The sequence below is a fragment of the Melanerpes formicivorus genome, unplaced genomic scaffold (genome assembly GCF_026170545.1).
Source record: "Melanerpes formicivorus ecotype bairdi unplaced genomic scaffold, bMelFor1.0.p_v2 SCAF_90, whole genome shotgun sequence".
NCBI classification, from domain to species: Eukaryota; Metazoa; Chordata; class Aves; order Piciformes; family Picidae; genus Melanerpes; species Melanerpes formicivorus.
In genome coordinates, this window is record NW_027142442.1 from 836,279 (window position 1) to 858,254 (window position 21,976).

Sequence of the window (21,976 nt, forward strand, 5' to 3'; positions counted from 1 at the left end):
TGATCCTTGAGGTCCCTTCCAACCCTGTCAATTCTATGATTCTATGATTCTACTATACCATGACAACTGATATGGCTAAATTAAAAAAAAAAAAAAGAAAAAAATAATAATTGTTTGGAAGGTCTGAAGGCAAATAATTCCTGCACTACTCAGACTAAGCAAAAGACAGCCCTTTTCAACTTTCACCTAAAACAGGATGCAAACTGACAATAAGAAAAAGCAATACTAATCATGCCTGCCCTTAACACAAATCTAATGGGACACCAGAAAAAAAAAGGTTAATGAAAAGGTAATAAAGACTCAGACAATCATTAGTGATGCTGGAATTGTGACTGTTACAAAGTTATGAACTAAAGTCAGATTTGTGTAGACAGATGCTTTTCTCCAAAGATGTGGGGCTTAACAAGGTATGGATTTTTTTTATCTATTTATTTTTTACTTTGACAGTGCAATCACTTTCTCTTTCTAAGATTTGTGAATTCTACTCTGGTGCTATAAAAGAACTCCTCTGAGCCTATTCAAGCCCTCAGCTAAAGAGCTATTGAATAATATGGCAGATGCCAATTCTGGTGCATGATATTGATCGTTTAGATCTTCCCTCCCTAAAATCTATACAGGGTTGGGGCTTTTTTTCTGTTGGGTTTTGGGTTGTTTGGCTTGGGATTTTTCCTTTCCTTGCCCCATCTTATTAATTACAGTATCACAGTATCACAGTATCACTAAGGTTGGAAGAGACCTCGAGGATCATCGAGTCCAACCTATAAACACAGACCTCATGACTAGACCATGGCACCAAGTGCCACATTCAATCCCCTCTTGAACACCTCCAGGGATGGTGACTCCACCACCTCCCTGGGCAGCACATTCCAATGACGAATGACTCTATCAGTGAAGAACTTTCTCCTCACCTCGAGCCTAAACGTCCCCTGGCGCAGCTTGAGACTGTGTCCCCTTGTTCTGGTGCTGGTTGCCTGGGAGAAGAGACGAACTCCTTCCCAGCTACAACCACCTTTCAGGTAGTTGTAGAGGGCAATGAGGTCTCCCCTGAGCCTACTCTTCTCCAGGCTAAACAACCCCAGCTCCCTCAGCCTCTCCTCATAGGGCTTGTGTTCAAGGCCTCTCCCCAGCCTTGTTGCCCTTCTCTGGACACGTTCAAGTGTTTCGATGTCCGTAAACTGAGGGGCCCAGAGCTGGACACAGTACTCAAGGTGCAGCCTAACCAATGCAGAGTACAGGGGCACAATGACTTTCCTCCTCCTGCTGGCCACACTATTCCTAATGCAGGCTAGGATGCCATTGGCCCTCTTTGCCACCTGGGCACACTGCTGGCTCATGTTTAGGCAGCTGTCGATCAGCACCCTCAGGTCCCTCTCTGGCAGCTCTCCAGCCACTCTGACCCCAACCTGTAGCTCTGCATGGGTTGCCATGGCCAAAGTGCAGCACTCAGCACTTAGGACTTGTTAAATGTCATTCCACTGGACTCCCCACATCTGTCCAGTTGGTTGAGGTCCCTCTGCAGAGCCCTTCTACCCTCTAACTGACTAACATCTGCTCCTAACTTGGTGTCATCTGCAAATTTGCTGATGACTGACTCAATCCCCTCATCCAGATGATCAATGAAGATGTTAAAGAGGATGAGTCCCAGTACTGAGGCAAATAATACCATAGAAGATTTCAGAAAAACTCTGCATCTTACAGAGTCTATCAGTGAAGTGAAACAGGAAAAAAAGAATGTAAAGTATTACCTCTCATAAGGAAGTGCAGCTTTTCCCAGGCTACACAAAACCTGAAAGCTGAAAAGCATTAGATAACTGGCTATGCAGAGAATAGGACAGGATGAATTTTGTCACATCCTTGTTAAACCTGTATATAAGGAGCAAAATAGGAAGTTAAATAACAGAGCAAAAAGGAAAGCAGACAAAGGTTGAAAACTGAGCATCTAGTGTTTCAAGTAATCAGAGCAGTTCAATTTGACATATTCTTCATTTTGTGTACTGTCACACCTTGTCACCCTGGATGGAGTAAGTTGTTGGGGTTTTTTAACTCTTTCCTGAGTGCTTATAATATTTAGCCATTAATAACATTTTTACTTGTAACAGACTCAAACACTGATAGACCAGCTCATAAATGTAAAAATGGCATTCAGATCCAAAGCAAATAATAATAGTCATGGTTAAAGGGACATGAGGAGAGGCTGAGGAAGCTGGAGTTGTTTAGCCTGGAGAAGAGGAGGCTCAGGGGAGACCTTCTTGCTGTCTACAAATACCTGAAGGGAGGTTGTAGCCAGGTGGGGGTTGGTTTCTTCTCCCAGGCAACCAGCATCAGAACAGGCTGGATATTAGGAAGAAATTCTTCATAGAGAGAGTGATTGCCTATTGGAATGGGCTGCCTGGGCAGGCGGTGGAGTCGCCATCACTGGAGGTGTTTAGGAAGAGACTGGATGGGGTGCTTGGTGCCATGGTTTAGTTGATTAGATGGTGTTGGATGCTAGCTTGAACACGATAATCTCAAAAGTCTCTTCCAACCTGGTCTATTCTATTTTATTCTACTCTATTCTATTCTATGCAATCAGAGGGGGAAAAGCAGAAATGTGCTACCACTTTTGTGTTTGGCTGGAGCGTTCAGTGATATGTAAGGAGCAAAATTTGTATGGAAGTTAGTCTCATTCAGACAAGGTAGGGTAGATAAACTCTCGTGCTAATATATGTAATAATAGGTGCAAATGGTGCATATAATCTGCAGAATTACTTTCAAATGTTTGCAGAGTCTAAGGGGTTTGGATTTTATTAAAGTTATTTTGGTCCACTGGTTTGAACATTTTTAGACAGTAAGCTGCAGTTCAAGGAAAAATCCCCATTTTAAATTAATTTCCTTACATTTCTGCTCCCATGTTTTTCTTTTGCTTTGATCTTTTCATCCTGGAATTTGCTGGCTAAGATGGCACATGTCTTAATGTAAATTTAAAAAATGAATACACACAGCTGCTTCTGATCTTTCCTTTTCTTAATAACCTTTCTTGATCATACATGAACCATTTGCTTTTTATTTATAATCACCAGGAAGTGCTGAATTGGAGAGCTGTTGCAGGGGCCTCAGTGCAGTGCTTTGCTTTATTAATCAAAAGAGAAGTTTCAAGTCAATAAATGAAAGTGTGGAGTAATTGAATAGATTGTAGTTCAGTATTTTAACTGAAATGCCTTTTATTATGATGCACATTATGATACACACTGCTTGATTCATTCTTTCTATAGAAAAAAAGAATGCCTGAGTAAAGGACAGGCTACACAGCTACTTTGGAGGCTGTTAGGTGCTTTTCAAGGATGATTTTGTTATTTTGTCATTTGGTGCTAATGGAATGGAATGGAATGGAATGGAATGGAATGGAATGGAATGGAATGGACCAGGTTGGAAGAGACCTTCAAGATCATCATGTCCAACCCATCAACCAATCTAACCCACCTAAAGAACTAAACCATGGCACCAAGCACCCCATCAAGTCTCCTTCTGAACACCTCCAATGATGGTGACTCCACCACCATTTACATCATGTTTGGAAGCAGTTTAGTCACAGCACAGTCTCAAGCTGCACCAGGGGAGGTTTAGACTTGAGGTGAGGAGAAAGTTCTTCACCGAGCGAGTCATTCATCATTGGAATGTGCTGCCCAGGGAGGTGGTGGAGTCACCGTCCCTAGAGGTGTTCAAGAGGAGATTGGACGTGGCACTTGGTGCCATGGTCTAATCATGGGGTCTGTGTTGATAGGTTGGACTCGATGATCCTCGAGGTCTCTTCCAACCTTAGTTATACTGTGATACTGTGATATTGTGATACAACCCTATCACTTTCTCACTAAATTAACAAAAAATCTGTTAAAGCTAGAGACACCAAAAGCACAGGGGCCTGGTGGAGTGACTGTCTTAGCAAGCACAAAAAGAGGGAAAGGAATTCCACTATTGTTCTGAAAGACTGAGTTTGAAGGAGCATCAAGAAGCAGCTGTCAGATTCCTACAATAATTAGTCCCTAGCAAAATTAGAAACTGCAATTGGCAAAGCAGAAGTGAAACTTCTCTACCATATTTAGTCTGATCATTAAGAAGGGGACAAGAGAAGTGAATAATGATTTGCTGATGGCATAAACAACCCATGTGAGAGCTTCTTGCAGAGCTAAGGCATGGCTTTCCTTTCCAACAATAATGATATTAAGCTTCCTATTTCTCTGCACTGCTGTCTATCCTGTTAATGCTCATGTACCCTGCATTACAAATTGATCTATCAGCTGAAGCAGAAACATTCTTTTGTGGGCTTTTTTGGTTTGGGGTATTGTGGTGTTGTTTGGTATTTTTAATTGCTGGGTGAAAAAAAAAAAGATACTCAGAAATCTGAGACTGTAATAGCTGATATCATCCATTCCACCCTACCCTGCTAAAGCAGACTTGCCTAGACCAGGTTGCACAGGGACTCAGAATCACCGAATCACCAAGGTTGGAAGAGACCTCAAAGATCATCAAGTCCAACCTGTCACCATAGACTTCATGAATAAACCATTGCACCAAGTGCCATGTTCAATCCCCTCTTGAACACCTCCAGGGATGGTGACTCCATCACCTCCCTGGGCAGCCATTCCAAGGGCTAATGACTCTCTCAGTGAAGAACTTTCTCCTTACCTCGAGCCTAAACTTCCCCTGGTGCAACTTGAGACTGTATCCTCTTGTTCTGGTGCTGGTTGCCTGGGAGAAGAGACTAACCCCTTCCTGTATACAACCACCCTTCAGGTAGTTGTAGAGGGCAATGAGGTCTCCCCTGAGCCTCTTTTACTCCAGGCTAAACAATCCCAGCTCCCTCAGCCTCTCCTCGCATGGCTTGTGCTTGAGGCCTCTCATTCAGGTGGACTTTGAAAGTCTCCAAAGGAGACTCCACATTCTCTCCGGGCAGCCTGTTCCAGGTGCTCTGTCAGCCTCAAAGTAAAGATTTAAATTCTAGCAGTACCAAGAAATGTAATTTGGTTGTAAAGTTTTGTTTTCACAACAGAGGGGTCAGAAAGGAGGGACACTGCAAACCTAGAAACGCTGAATCAATCTTTCCTTTCCAACTAGGAATTTCTTTGTTTCTATGATTCTATAATACTATAGGCCTGAAATGAATATCAGATGTCACTACAAGAGCTGAAGATTATACCACTGCAGCAATTACAGCAGAACTGAACAACTAAAGACAGATTTAGAAGCATTTTTTTTTTACTTAAGTGGGGCAACTTCTCCTTACTTATAACTCCCAAGGTCACATACAGACAGTTCTGGTAGGTTTTTGAGCAGCCTCCAGTTCATTCACCAAAAAAGTGATCAGGCTAAAAAATTCCCATGACTGTTAGTGAAAATTAATGATTTAGGCTGAATTTGTACTAGGTGTTCATTCTTTTTTAACTGTTAAAATGTCAGCCTGGAAGAAAAGAGTCTGAGGACTCAGCTGCATGATTCACATAACCAACCTAGCATTAAGAGGAGGGAAAAAAAGAAAGAAAAGCTGCAGCCAACCAGCCCTCCATGGATTTTATTTACAAAACTGTCTAGCAAATATTTACTACTATTCCTGTATTGCTTCCTGGAAAAGAGAATACAGTAGAATTTGTAAAACAACATAAAACCAGTGCAAGCTTGCAGGCTTACAGTGAATGATCTAACCATCTAACCATTTGGAACACAAGCCCTATGAGGAGAGACTGAGGGAGCTGGGGTTGCTTAGCCTGGAGAGGAGGAGACTCAGGGGTGACCTTATTGCTCTCTACAACTACCTGAAGGGAGGTTGTAGACAGGCGGATGTTGGTCTCTTCTCCCAGGCAGCCAGTACCAGAATAAGAGGACACAGTCTCAGGCTGTGCCAGGGGAGGTTTAGGTTGGATGTTAGGAAGAAGTTCCATACAGAGAGAGTGATTGCCCATTGGAATGGGCTGCCTGGGGAGGTGGTGGAGTCACCATCATTGGAGGTGTTCAGGAGGAGACTTGATGGGGTGCTTGGTGCCATGGGTTAGTTGTTTAGGTGGGTTGGATTGGTTGATGGGTTGGACGTGATGATCTTGAAGGCCTCTTCCAACCTGGTCTATCCTATCCTATCCTATCCTATCCTATCCTATCCTATCCTATCCTATCCTATCCTATCCTATCCTATCCTATCCTATGATGTCATAGTGGCTGGACACCCACAGTCACCATATATATCTTTGGACATGTCATAATGTGTCTAGGAGAAACCTACGTAGTAGGTAACTTTTGATTATGTTGCCACAGTATTCAGTGGTATTGAGACCTGCTCTGATTGTATTCTGCATTTAAAAGGATTGGATGTGGCACTTGAAGCCATGGTCTAGTAGTCCTGAGGTCTTGGGTGACAGGTTGGACTTGATGATCTTTGAGGTATTTTCCAACCTTACTGATTCTATGATCTATAGCCAATTTCAGAAACCCCACAGTGCAGGAGGAAGCTTGCAGTGCTGTGAGGTGAGCATCTATTCTAAACAAACTTAGCTGGGGATCATGTTTTGACACCTGAGTATAACTTGAGCCAATACCTCAGCCTGAACTGTGCTAACAGTTTAAGAGGGTGGATGAGAGTGGGGTAGAATATTGCTCTGCCTCTTTTTTAGCTGTCTGGTACACATTGCCTGAGTGCCCTGCTGTAGCAAGAACAGGTGCAGAGAAAAGTAACACATTTTTCAGCAGAAAAATTGTAAGAAGACTGTGTTGACAAGAGATCACAGCCTTCTCCCAGACCTGTTTGCCATCAAAGAGCAAACCCAGTGACACTGCTCATTTCTGTCCTGGTAAAGTGATACGGATGCAGGTCATTTAAAAGGCTACTGCAAACCAAATTCTCCTACCCTAGTCTCCCGGTTGATCATTCATACATGACAAAATAAATCATAGGGCCATGATCAGCAGAAGTAGTGGGGTTCAGAACATGCAATAGGAACACATATTCCAAATAATAACCTTAATCTGCAAGATTAAAGGGAAAAAACCAAACAAAATCCAAACCAACAAAAACAATAACAACCAAAAAACCCAGACCAACCAGCAAACAGGTTTTCACTCTAGTTACAGAAACATGCCTTTACACATCAGAGACTCTGCTGTATTGGCACATGCTCCAGGGTTTTATTCATCCTAATGATCCTTCCCTGTATTCACTCCAATTTGGCCATGTCTCTTATATACTAGAGTGCCCAGAACATATCCCAGCACTCCAGACAGGCTATGACCAGTGCTGAATAAAGGAAACTAATCACATCTCTTGGCCTCCTGGGGACATGGTGATGCTATGCTATGAACATTCAGTAACAGGCAACTCTGTCAGATTAATTTTTGATGTAATGATTTCCACTCTTTCCCTGCAAAAGCAATGTTTCTGCTTCTGTTTTTCTTCAAATAGAAATAAATTGGGGGGTAGAGGGAGGGGAAGGAAAAGAGAGGGTAAAAAAACAGAATAGCTCAGACAAATGACTTCTTCCATCTCTCACTTTTCTCCCTTAGTCACCAATGTTCTTTTACACCAACTGCTCTGAGATCCCCAATCTGTATCAGCCTGCTGAATATACAGTTTTAAGCACTCAGCTTTTCACAGTTTTTGAGCTCTGTGATCATAAAAAACCACCCCATACTTAGCTTTGTGAATTATGTGGAAAGACATATCAGCCAAGATGCTTTATTCTTGGGAAGGCATTTCTAAAATGAAGACTCACCCAAATTACAGGCTGGAGGTTCACTCATCTGTTGCTCTAGACATGCTAATGAGATGCTGATTAGACTTGCCTGGGATTTTGGAAAGCGTGGCATTTGAGACCTGATGAGATACCATAGATACATAGTATACCTAGCTGTGCAACTTGGCTGAATAAAGCTGTTTAGAAGTAATTCTACAGAATGTAAACAGTCCAGGGACTCTGGCCTTGACTGTGACTGCAGGTCATGGGGACAGTTCCAAAGGTGTAGCCAGATGTGCACTCACAAAATATCTGTGAGACAGAAGAGGTTAGTTGCTTATCTCCAGAGGGTTGTTACCTTCACACATCAGATCTGCTTACATAAGTGCTAAATTATTTCATTTAAAATGAGCCAACATTTACTTGTTTTTTCAATAAAATCCCAGTTAAGAATACCTCCATCACAAAGAGCAAAGCTAGCACAACTTGTGAAGCTAACACACTTCAGACTCCAGCAGGTTTGGCACCATTTTAATGAGCAGCTGACTCAGCAGTTTTGAGAGGACAATAACCTCTATATCAGAGATTTAACACAGTTTCAGCTGTTCCAGATGTGCAGCTAACATCTACATTCATCCCTATCCCTTTGCACCTCGCACCCCTCTGAGACAGCTAGGCACAGGATCCAGGTACACAGATACTGCTGTGGAGAAATGTACAAGCTATACTTCATTTGTTAACCCTTTTCTTCTTCCACTTAACAGAGAAGATGGATCTATTTTTGGCAGTTGCTGATATCCAAGCACTGCCCAAGCCCATCAAAATATCTCCTTCTCAAAGGGAAAGGTGAGGAGGAGTTACAGAGGACAGAATTGCAGCATATGTAACCGATAAGGAAAAAACTCTGGTGACATTAATATTCCAAGATGAGCATCTTCAGCCCAAATGAGCCAGAAGCAGCTATCTCCCCAGGCAACTCCTGAATCTCTGGGTTTCTCAAAACATCAACTCCTCAGACCTTGGCTCAAACTAAGGTTCAAAACATGTTCAAAACACTACAGCACCTCAAGTTCATGTACACAGATGCAGACTAACTAAAACTATCTGAGGTTCTGGCAGGCATAGAGTACCACAGAGTTTGGTACCCCACAGCTGGAGGACTTATATACATGATATCTTGAAGACTGATCATCAGCAGTAACAATACACTAATTATAAATCAACATTCTAGGGTTCAACTCACTCCTGTAACAATGCAATCCCATCTTTCACAACAGATGAAGTAGAGACCTCGTTGCTCTCTGCAACTGCCTGAGGGGTGGTTGTAGACGGGGGGGGGGGGGGGGTTGGTCTCTTCTCTCTAGCTACCAGCACCACAACAAGAGGACACAGTCTGGAGCTGTGCCAGGGGAGGTTTGGGCTCGAGGTGAGGAGAAAGTTTGTCACTGAGAGAGTCATTGGTCATTGGAGTGTGCTGCCCAGGGTGGTGGTGGAGTCACCATCCCTAGAGGTGTTCAAGAGGGGGTTGGACGTGGCACTTGGTGCCATGGTCTAGTCATGAGGTCTGTGGTGACAGGTCGGACTCGATGATCTTTGAGGTCTCTTCCAACCTTGGTGATACTGTGATTGAATTGCAGCTGGCAGCATCCTACCTCAAATATCAAGGCCAAAGCATTTCATGAATATATATACTGAGAAGTTAGGAACACAAAATGCAAAATTAACTTAATTGTATGTGATAGAACCTTCCCCTTCAATGAACCATTTCCCCAAAAAATCACAATTTTCCCCAGATTTCTAGGGAAAATAAAATATGAATCTAGAGGCAGAAGTGGAACTGTTAACATTTCCTGAACAAGGAAGAAAGTGCTGAGAATATGTCATGGTAAATAATAACAACAGTTATAACAATTAGTCATCACTTTCAAAGTTTAGTTATTATACATTTCATATTAAATCCATACTGTATTTGAGCTTTAGATCCTTGCTGAGCCTGGAAAGGTTGAGAACTACGGTGAGGATTATACAAGGTGCATGAGGCTTCAAATTCTAGGGTAAAGAGCATGAACATTTGGGTAATCTAATCCACATAGCAGATTTCATTCCAGAACCTGGAAACGCAGGCTTTGAGTAGTAAGGCAAGCACACGACCTTGCTTCTTGCAGCACTCATTACTGATACTGAAAGATGACGTCTTTATTCAAGATATGTGATGAGGCTGGGGTTTGAGAACTCAGATGCATTCTAGTCACAGCGTTTATAAGCCTCCTGTGTCATGAACAGCTGGCATACGCACGCGGTGCTGATCTTGCTTAGAGCTAGGATTCTTGTAGCGTTATAGTGACAATCTTATCAAATTGCTGAAGAAACCCTCATGACTCAACTACTTTAAGAAAAGCCAAATTTCTTAGAAGCAGATCCAAATTGCATATTTTTTATCAAAAGTACTTTGTAGTGGGGGTGGGGTGGGGAGGGAGGAACAGATTGGAACTTAAATTGCAAACTGAGAGGCCTCAAGCACAAGCCCTGCGAGGAGAGGCTGAGGGAGCTGGGATTGTTTAGCCTGGAGAAGAGGAGGCTCAGGAGAGACCTTATTGCTGTCTACAACTACCTGAAGGGAGGTTGTAGCCAGGAGGGGGTTGGTCTCTTCTCCCAGACAACCAGCACCAGAACAAGAGGACACAGTCTCAAGCTGTGCCTGGGGAAATTTAGGCTGGAGGTGAGGAGAAAGTTCTTCACTGAGAGAGTTGTTAGCCATTGCAATGGGCTTCCCAGGGAGGTGGTGGAGTCACCATCCCTGGAGGTGTTCAAGATGGGATTGAACATGGCACTTGGTGCCATGGTTTAGTCATAGGGTCTGTGGTGACAGGTTGGACTTGATGATCTTTGAGGTCTTTTCCAGCCTTGGTGATTCTGTGATTCTGACAAGTCAGATTTTTCTTTTATTTTACTTTAAGAAAATGGAGGCTACAGAGAGGGTTCATTATTGCACTTTTCTTTTTCCCTCTTCTCTTTATTCTTCCCACCTCATTTTGTCTATCTCTTTGAGGGTTTCTTATATTTTGTCATGATTTCCTTGCAGCAGAACTTATGAATATTTATAAATATAAATATCTGAAGGGTGGAGGGCAAGAGGCAGGGGCCAGGCTCTGTTCAGTGGCTTCCTGTGACAGGACAAGTGGAAAGAGAAGAGGAGAGGAGAGGAGAGGAGAGGAGAGGAGAGGAGAGGAGAGGAGAGGAGAGGAGAGGAGAGGAGAGGAGAGGAGAGGAGAGGAGAGGAGAGGAGAGGAGAGGAGAGGAGAGGAGAGGAGAGGAGAGGAGAGGAGAGGAGAGGAGAGGAGAGGAGAGGAGAGGAGAGGAGAGGAGAGGAGAGGAGAGGAGAGGAGAGGAGAGGAGAGGAGAGGAGAGGAGAGGAGAGGAGAGGAGAGGAGAGGAGAGGAGAGGAGAGGAGAGGAGAGGAGAGGAGAGGAGAGGAGAGGAGAGGAGAGGAGAGGAGAGGAGAGGAGAGGAGAGGAGAGGAGAGGAGAGGAGAGGAGAGGAGAGGAGAGGAGAGGAGAGGAGAGGAGAGGAGAGGAGAGGGAGAGGAGAGGAGAGGAGAGGAGGAGAGGAGAGGAGAGGAGAGGAGAGGAGAGGAGAGGAGAGGAGAGGAGAGGAGAGGAGAGGGTTCGGCAATTGAGATACAACCATTCAGATGAGTCTTCTGTCACCATAGCAACCCTTCTGCAATGAATTTGTGCAGGAAAAGACTAACGTGCAGTAATGTTGTGAATGTGGATCTTATTATTGTTCATTCATGAACCCTTTATACCCAGGGCACTTATTTTATTTAGGTTACTTTCTTGAGTAATGCTCTTGTAGTCTAATCCTAATACACTGCATATCTTTTTCCCAGACAAAGTTTATACCTGTTTTTAGAATACATAAAAGAAATTGTGAGAATTCTAACCCTTCAGTTACCTTCCTGGAAAAAGTACACACTTTTAATCTTCATCCTTCAGTATTATCAAATATTACTGAAGATTACTTCCTGCTCCTACATAATAAATCACAATTTTTCCCAGAGTTCAATTCTTTAGGAGCTGGTTACTTTCAGCCAGGTTTGCAGAGTTAGGTTTGATCTTCATTGGAAACATCATCTCATAAAGACACATGCATAATCTTAATATTATACACTCATGTATTAAACAGGTCTGTACCTCCTTACAGCATAGGGCATAAATTAACAAAAGGTAAGGTCCTTTTCCTTAAAGAAAAAAAAATGGCAGTGTGCTCAATGTGCACAGACAAGTCTTTAAATTAAATTGGACTTTTCACAGAGTACATGTTCTGTTTGAAAGGTCATTCGAAAAGGACACCACTGCCTGGCAAAACAGCACTGTTTAAACAGCATGAAGAATGATAGCAGAGCTTCATATATTATTCAAAGTCTATAAGTAGTATAGTTCATGGCAAAAACTTTCTAATTCAGCCTGCAAGCAAAACAGAGAAATGATAGAATGGAATGGAATGGAATGGAATGGAATGGAATGGAATGGAATGGAATGGAATGGAATGGAATGGAATGGAATGGAATGGAATGGAATGGAATGGAATGGAATGGAATGGAATAGAATGGAATGGAATAGAAAGAATAGACCAGGTTGGAAGAGACCTTCAAGATCATCGCGTCCAACCTATCACCCAACACCACCTAATCAACTAACCCATGTAACCAAGCACCCTGTCAAGTCTCCTTCTGAACAGCTCCAGTGATGGCGACTCCACCACCTCCCTGGGCAGCCCATTCCAGTGGGCAATCACTCTCTCCGTGTAAAACTTCCTCCTGACCTCCAGCCTGAACTTCCCCTGGCGCAGCCTGAGACTGTGTCCTCTTGTTCTGGTGCTGGCTGCCTGGGAGAAGAGACCAACCTCTGCCTGTTTACAACCCCCCTTCAGGTAGTTGTAGAGAGCAATAAGGTCACCCCTGAGTCTCCTCCTCTCCAGGCTAAGCAGCCCCAGCTCCCTCAGTCTCTCCTCATAGGGCTTGTGTATCATCAAGTATATTTTTCCACAGCACATCACAGCCTAGGACTACAGTTTAGGACTGAATTTTTTCCATGTGAACTGAAAGGTTCCAATAAAGAAACACCACAATCCCATGAGAATCGTAGACACCTCTGTGAGGAAACTTCTTTCTGAACTTATTTGGCAGGTCTTTTACATTTTACTTCCTTGCCCACTAATAAGAAAAAGAGCAGTTTCCTACAGCATGTATATAAACTGCATTAAAAAAAAAATCCCAAATTATTGTAGCCTCATATTGCTTTCAGAAGGGAAACAACCAACCAAACAAACACACACATGTTGAAAATGTGACTCGAGTAAATACTTTGTAATATAGCTGTTATTTAAATGCTGTAGGGTTATAAAACATCAAAGCCCTTCAGCCATTTCAGAAATATATATACTTATCCTCTCCTAACATGCCTACCAAGTCCTTAGAGCTGCCAGTTATATTTTGCACTATTTAAAGGCAAGAGAGAGAATGAAGCTCTGTGACGTTTTTCTTCTGAGAAGTTGGTCAAGCAGTGCTATATCCGGTTTGGAATGGGAAAAAGACAGGACCTGGGCAGATTCTAGTGGCTGAGTGACTGCTAGGATTAAGGCTAATCCTGCATTAGACACCAAACAGAAGACAAATCTGTCATGCTATGAGCTTCACCCAAGAGCAATAATAAGAAAAGTTGGTGAAAATTCTTGCAGAAAAACAATAGGATAAAGAGGATTTTTCCAGAGCACAGTCTTCAGAATTGTCTCATCTACCTTGTTCTCCTCTTCCTCCTAATCTTCAGTGAAGGTCCTAGTACACAGAGAACAAAACTTACCTAGATGAGTACCAGGAAACTACTCTGTACAAATACACCAGCTTTAGGAAAAACACAAAAGCAGTATTCCTCCAGAGTGGATCCTTGCTGTGGAACACTGAAAACCAAAGGTGGTTTTGCCAGGCCAACAAATCCACAGTGAGGAACCCCACAGTTTTCTGCAATCCCGTAGGATTTGTGTTGCAGATTCCTGCAGTTCTTAGACAAGGGTGGGACTTAAGCCTTCTTAAAGAAACTAAAACTAGGCAGAAAATGAGCAGTTGGTCAGGTCACATGGCAGATCACTGGTGTTGACAGATTTGGTGCAAACCAGCAGCTTAGTATCCATCCCTGTAAGCGTCCATCCCTGGGACCAGTTGATAGTGGCCATTTTCCACCGGACTGACAACTTCCTGTCCATCAAAGACTCTTTGGATGTCTTTGCAAGTGCTTAGCTTTGGCTAAATGTACTAATGCATAAACTAAGAGCTTATTCAATTCAATAATATTTTTTAACTGTTTTTTAACCATTAAGTAATTCTTTTGTACTGATAAGCTGCATATACCCTGCTTGCAGAGTCTCTTTGCACACAGCTCGACTGAAGACAGTGGCACAAAAGCACTGTAACAGGTCATTGGCAGTGTAGACAGCCTCCATCCTTTTGATTGAAAGCCAGAAATTGAAAGCAGAATTGCCAGTCTGTAATTTAGGGTAATTGGCAGTAATTTGTGGAGTCCTGCTTAGATTGTTCCGCACAGAAGGTCACAGCCTAAACGCAGAAATCATCGCTCACCTGAGGAAAAAAGGGAGGGAAAGGGATTAAAAAAGAAAAAAGGTAACAAGAAAATTAATTTTTTCCTTTCAGAGGAAGGCTTGGAGGTATGGGTCAATCAGAAATTACCCTGCATGGGATCAGGAAGATTCTCAGGGCTAAGGTGCATTGAGAGAGAGGCAAGAAAGGCATTTGCAATCTGTCACAAGAGCACTAAACCTGAGGCAGATATTTGAGCTTTGGCACCGTGAGCTTTGTGGAAAGTTGCAGCTAATTTCCTCGTTCTATTAAAAAGAGTAAAGAGAGAACTTAGGGGAAAAAAATCAAAAGGCAAGAAATGACTAAGAAAATAGGTCTGAAAGCAGAGGTGGGATTCTGGAGAGAGGCAAAATGGCAACTTAATGCACAGTTAAGGGACAAAAGCAGTAAAAATTATGCATAACTGGAAGAAAAGAGAAAAAGATGAGGTGTAATGCTGAACAGTGGGCCTCCAGAAAAGAGAGCCTGTGTTCAGAACCTGTGATGAAGAGTGTTCAGGAAAAATATAACTAATAGCATAGAAAACCTAGTGCCTTAGAAATTTGAATCAAGGCAGCAGTTGAAAGAGGCTGGAGCAACTCCAAAACTGCTGATGAAAGCTAGACCATGCTGTGAATCATGTCATTCAATGTAGCAGAAGGCAATTCAGCCTCTGAATAAAGCGACACAGGATACGTAAGCTATAGGGTTATGAAGGACACAGAGGAGAAGACATCAACACTTGTGACTAGGTTATCTGACTCAATTCAGAATGTTTCAACTCAGATCTACCAGATCACCAGGACAATGCATTCCCATTCTCCACAAAAAGAGTCAGCAGAGATAACACTCCCCAGAATGAGCACAAACTGGGAATGAGAGGTGCAAGGAAACCAATTTATCCTCAGGTTACTGAAGAGTTGTAGCTATCCAGTAGTAATATGGCAATGCAGTAGACATTAGGAAGCCTCAAGTGATCTACAAAGCTATTGCAAGGACATTCACACATCTGTCAGACTGAGAAACAGCTCAATGGTAAACAGTAAATAATTGCTAATATTTGTAAACTGCATAGTGTCATCTTACAGTCTCTTTGCAGATGGCTAAATGCCAAAACACAGAAACCCACAGAAAGGGTGGGTACCAACAAAAGGCTCCTGGTTTGATCACCCACAAGTTCCAGATAGGATGCCCAAGGCATAGAAGGCTGGAGTACAAGCAGTAAGGTACAAATAAACTAACCTGGCATTTGAAACTCAGCCTTGATGGTCCTTTCTAAGAACTTATTAGCTAAAATTAGTTCAAGTCATTGATCTTTTGTCTTCATGGGCCTGCTGTTCAAAAGAAACGCAGTAAATAGATGAAGATTTCCAAGTGTTTAACACCTTTCACAACTGCTTAACTTTGCACTCTTTTTCCTTCTACAAGAAAGCCTGCTTCCTACAAGACTGGTTTTCCAAACAGCCCATTTTATTCCAAGTCCTTGTATGTACAAGGTTTTAAACAGGACTGCTTTATTATAGTGTGATAAATCTGCATTGAAAGAAGCATGACCAGCAGGTTGGAAAAGGTCGTTCTGCCACTTTACTCTGCTCTTGTAAGACCTCATCTGGAGTACTGTGTCCAGCTCTGGAGACCTCAGTAAAGGGAGGACATGGACCTGATGGATTGGGTCCAGAGGAGGGCCAAGAAAGTGATCCAGGGGCTGGAACATCTCTCCTATGAAGACAGATTGAGGGAGTTGGAGTTGTTCAGCCTGGAGAAGAGGGGGCTCCACCGAGACCTAATAGTGACCTTCCAGTACCTGAAGGGGGCATACAAGAAGGATGGAGAGAAACTGTTTACATATGCCTGCAGTGATAGGAGTGGCAATGGCTTCTAACAAGGGAAGGGAAGATTTAGATTGGATATTAGAAACAAGTTCTTTACCGTGAGGTCGGTGGAACACAGGAACAACGTGCCCAGGGAGGTAGCTGAGGTCCCACCTCTGGAGATATTCCAGGTCTCTGGGAACCTGATCTAGTTGAGGATGTCCCTGGTTGCTACAGATGGGGTTGGACTAGATCACCTTTGGAGGTCCTTTCCAACCTTCTGTCCGAAACCATCCTATGATAAACTGCTTGAATTATAAGCAACAGCAAGCATGCTGCTATAAAATGCAACAACTAACAACAAAACACATCACTGTCAGCATGACCTATTGGATGACTATACCAAATAGAATAGAATAGAATAGAATAGAATAGAATAGAATAGAATAGAATAGAATAGAATAGAATAGAATAGAAAGAATAGGAGGGACTGATGGTTTCTGAATATAGAAATGCTGTTTAGGCAGGTGAAAAGCAAGCTGTCATTCTACCTCTGTTTCAACATGGATGTTGTGTTATAGAATAGAATAGAATAGAATAGAATAGAATAGAATAGAATAGAATAGAATAGAATAGAATAGAATAGAATAGAATAGAATAGAATAGAATAGAATAGAAGAATAGACCAGGTTGGAAGAGACCTTTGAGATCATTGAGTCCAACCTATCATCCAACACTATCTAATCAACTAAACCATGGCACCAAGCACCCCACCCAGTCTCTTCCTACACACCTCTAGTGATGGTGACTCCACCACCTCCCTGGGCAGCCCATTCCAATGACCAATCATTCTTTCTATGAAGAACTTCTTCCTAATATCCAGTCCTAAACCTCCCATGGTGCAGCTTGAGCCTGTGTCCTCTTGTTCTGGTGCTGGTTGCCTGGGAGAGGAGACCAACCCCCACCTGCCTGCAACCTCCCTTCAGGTAACATGTTTGTTAAAAAGCTTTTTCAAAATGAATGTACTTATTTAAAAAGAAAACTCAGGGGGGTGGGGGTATTGTGGGGTTTTTTTTTGAAAGGTTTTTAGAATTTATATTCTGTTGACTGCATCCTGAAAAATGTAAAAAGAATTTGGTTTTCTTTCTAGGCTAGGACAGACAGCAATAGCAGCTTCTTGAGAAGCAGCCTTTCTGTCCACTGAGCTCTGCAGGCATTTCAAAGGCACTTGGAAATTCTGCATCAGGGTTGTTAGACCTTAAATACTTTGAAGATCATCTTCTGTGCCAGAGAAGGCTAAAGGAACCATAAGTAGGTGATACTTAAATGATTTGAAAGTAAAATTAGAATAGTCAGGATTAGGGTGTAGGAATCATGCATAGCATTACTGACAGCTTCCTTTCACAGCAGTTAAGTGCTGTGTCTAGTAAGGCAAGGTTCCAGTCTCTGGTTCTTTTGCAGTTTAGGAATTTTTATTACATTATTGCAAATGCCATCAATTAATTTCATTAACTTAGCCCTTTGTCTCTTTTCTTGAGTAGGAACTGGGAAATCAGATCCTGTATCAGGAACAGCGTGGCCAGCAGGAGCAGGGAAGTCATTCTGCTCCTGTACTCAGCACTGGTTAGGCCACACCTTGAGTCCTGTGTCCAGTTCTGGGCCCCTCAGTTTAGGAAACTGCTGGAACATGTCCAGAGAAGGGCAACAAAGCTGGGGAGGGATTTGGAGCACAAGCCCTATGAGGAGAGGCTGATGGAGCTGGGGTTGCTTAGCCTGGAGAAGAGGAGGCTCAGGGGAGACCTTCTTGCTCTCTACAACTCCCTGAAGGGAGGTTGTAGACTGGTGGGGCTTGGTCTCTTCTCCCAGGCAACCAGCACCAGAACAAGAGGACACAGTCTCAAGCTGCACCAGGGGAGGTTTAGGCTGGTTGTTAAGAAGAAGCTCTTCATAGAAAGAGTGATTGGCCATTGGGATGGGCTGCCCAGGGAGGTGGTGGAGTCATCATCACTGGAGGTGTTTAGGAAGAGACTGGATGGAGCACTTTGTGCCATGGTTTAGTTGATTAGATAGTGTTGGATGATAGGTAGGACTCAGTGGTCTCAATGGTCTATTCCATTCCATTCCATTCCATTCCATTCCATTCCATTCCATTCCATTCCATTCCAGCACACAACATCCATGTTGAAGCAGAGGTAGAATGACAGCTTGCTTTTCACCTGCCTAAATAGCATTTCTATATTTGGAGACTATCACTGTCCCTTGATTTGTCTGAACCAGAGGCTAGGAGCATGCACCTGACATAGCTGAAGGCATCACTAGAGAAAGAAATGGCCAGTAATATAGTGACTAGTTAGAAAACAAGGATTTGTTCTGTTCTGAAATTTAAAAACAAAGAAAGAAACAAACAAACAACAAAAAAAGCCCACCACAAACCATTGAAAATGTGAGGTAGAAAACACACCATAACAGCCAACAGCATACTGCTTAGAGATTCAAGTACATATTCCTATTTTGCCTGACACAGAGCACAAGTCCAAGAAAATGCTGCTCTGAACATCTCTTGGCCTTGCCCCACTTTGAGTCACCAACTGAAATAAATGATTTTTCTTCAGCAGTTCTGCTTAAGACACTTTAAAACCTCTCTGTATTCTCTTCTGCTGTACTGCATCCTTAGAGACAGCTCTCACTTTTATTCCCTATCAGAACAAAAATTCTGTCCAGCTAGCATTAAGCAGATTTTACCTCCTAATACTTGTCAGAATCCAAATGATACATTGCAAACAGTAAGATTAAAACAAAAATAAAAAGTCAAGCTAGTCATTATACTCTCATAGCATTACTGAGAGCTTCATTAAGTACTTTTTATTAACATTTTTTGTCCTGTATTTACATAAAAATTAGATTTTTTTCCCTTCTATTTCCTGATAAAAGATGAGGCCTTTGATGTACTAATATGTAAGTACCTGATGTTATCATTCCAAGGAGATCTGATTAGAATAATAGTCACAGAAATCCCTTTATACTTATGCCAGATGTTACAATGCAGCAAAGCATTCCAATGCAATGAAACATGTATATATGTATGTGTGTAAGAGAAGGCTCCGAGGTGACCTCATTGTGGCCTTCCAGTATCTGAAAGGGGCCTACAAGAAGGCTGGGGAGGGACTTCTCAGGATCTCAGGTAGTGATAGGACTAGGGGGAATGGAATGAAGCTGGAGGGTGGGGAGATTCAGGCTGGATGTAAGGAGGAGGTTCTTCACCATGAGCATGGTGAAGCTCTGGAATGGGTTGATCCAGGGAGGTGGTTGCAGCGCTATCCCTGGAGGTGTTCAGGACCAGGCTGGATGAGGCTCTGGCCAGCCTGATCTAGTGTGGGGTGTCCCTGCCCATGGCAGTGGGGTTGGAATTAGATGATCCTTGTGGTCCCTTCCAACCCTGACTGATACTATGGTACTATGATATATATCAGGTGTTCAAGAGGGGATTGGACATGGCACTTGGTGCCATGGTCTAGTAGTCATGAGGTCTTGGGTGACAGGTTGGACTTGATGATCTCTGAGGTCTTTTCCAACCTTATTGATTCTATGAGTCTCTATATAATGCAGGGTTATACCATTCTTTCCTATAGGGACAACAGCTCTCTGCTGCTAAAAAATTACCACAGCTGAAAGAAAGCTGAAGAGACAACTTATTGCAGGAGGCAGACAGAACACCTGTATTTACCCACAAGTGTATTTACCCATAGGATGAGCTATCCCTTTAGCAAAGTCTAAACCATTGTTCCTTCATAGGTGCTCTACTTTCTGAAGTACAGACTATGAGCAAACTGACACAAATCACCTTACAGCCTTGCATTTCTCTTTCACACAAAGGAGCACAAGTTCTGATTTTTGTGGGGTTATTGTTTGTTTGTTCTGTTAACATTGAGTCTTTTGAAAGGCAAAATATAGTACCAGTTATTTTGAAGGCATTTGGAGACTCATATAAAGCCATGTGCTGTATTTTTCACACATCTCACTGATGGCCACAGCTAATTTGATGGGATGGTTAGTGCCATGGTTTAGTTGATTAGATGGTGTTGGATGATGGGTTGGACACAATGATCTTGAAGGTCTCTTCCAACCTCGTCTGTTCTTCTCTCTCTTCTCTTCTCTTCTCTTCTCTTCTCTTCTCTTCTCTTCTCTTCTCTTCTCTTCTCTTCTCTTCTCTTCTCTTCTCTTCTCTTCTCTTCTCTTCTCTTCTCTTCTCTTCTCTTCTTCTCTTCTCTTCTCTTCTCTTCTCTTCTCTTCTCTTCTCTTTCTCTTCTCTTTCTTCTCTTCTCTTCTCTTCTCTTCTCTTCTCTTCTCTTCTCTTCTCTTCTCTTCTCTTCTCTTCTCTTCTCTTCCCTTCCCTTCCCTTCCCTTCCCTTCCCTTCCCTTCCCTTCCCTTCCCTTCCCTTCCCTTCCCTTCCCTTCCCTTCCCTTCCCTTCCCTTCCCTTCCCTTCCCTTCCCTTCCCTTCCCTTCCCTTCCCTTCCCTTCCCTTCCCTTCTCTTCTCTTCTCTTCTAATTTAAAGGTTGAAAATTTTATCATGTATCTCCCAAATATTTAAATCCAATCCTGTAAAGTCCTAAAAGCATATAGACTTCCACTGATTTTGACATACAGATAATATGATCATTTCCTTGAGGGCAAGCAACATGACTAGAGGAAATGGTTTCAGCCTGCAGCAGGGGAAGTCTAGGCTGGCTATTAGGGAATAATTCTTCACTGACAGGATTATCAAACATTGGAATGGTCTGCCCAGGGTGGTCATGGAGCTACTGTCCCTTGCAATGTTCAAGCATCATGTGGACCTGATTCTTGGGGACATGGTTTAGTGTTGACGCTTCAGTTCTGGGTCAAGGGTTGTACTGAATGATCTTTGAGGTGTCTTCCAACCAGATATATTCTGTGATTCTGTGAAGGACAGCCTCTGCATATAAGCTATCCAAATTTCAGAAATTCAGAAATAAAAGCTTACTGGTGGATTGTAGCTTTGTAATAATTATGTGTGAATATGGGGCAAGATTGAGAGGTTGTAAAGTAGTAGTGCAAAATTAAAACACAAGAAGACTAATTATTGATTCCCTAACGTTTACATGTGCACCTTGATCCACAGGGCAACCCCTTGTACTTGTGTAGATCTCCACACAAATCCTCTAAGGAGAATCTTAACCTCAGGTCCTGCCTTATCCAGTGTTTATACAATCTTTATCATAAAGATCCCTGAGTTGGTCAAAATCAGCAAAAGCTATTGTTTAGAATGGGCAACTGAGTGATAATCAGATCTTGAAGAGGAAAAATACCTAGGGAGCTCCCTGTGATCTGTACTAGTACTGGAGGAGTTCCAGTTACACATCAAGACTCTGCTGTGCTACACATTTTACAGAGCAAAACTGTTATTACATTACATGCAATATGATTATAATTCATAGTACATGTCAATAGGAACCAGGAAAATGAGAGTTCATAATTCTGATGGTTTCATCCAGATACAAGTCTTACCATCTTCTACTGCATGGAACAGTCATTCTCTATAGTGTAGAATCATAGAATGATCTGGGTTGGAAGGGTCACCCCACCTGGAGTACTGCGTCCAGTTCTGGAGCCCCTATTACAAGAGGGATATGGACGTGCTGGAAGGTATCCAGAGAAGGGCCACGAGGATGATCAGAGGGCTGGAGCACATCTCCTGTGAGGACAGACTGAAGGAGTTGGGGCTGTTCAGTCTGGAGGAGAGAAGGCTCCAAGGTGACCTAATTGTGGCCTTCCAGTATCTGAAGGGGGCCTACAAGAAGGCTGGGGAAGGACTTCTCAGG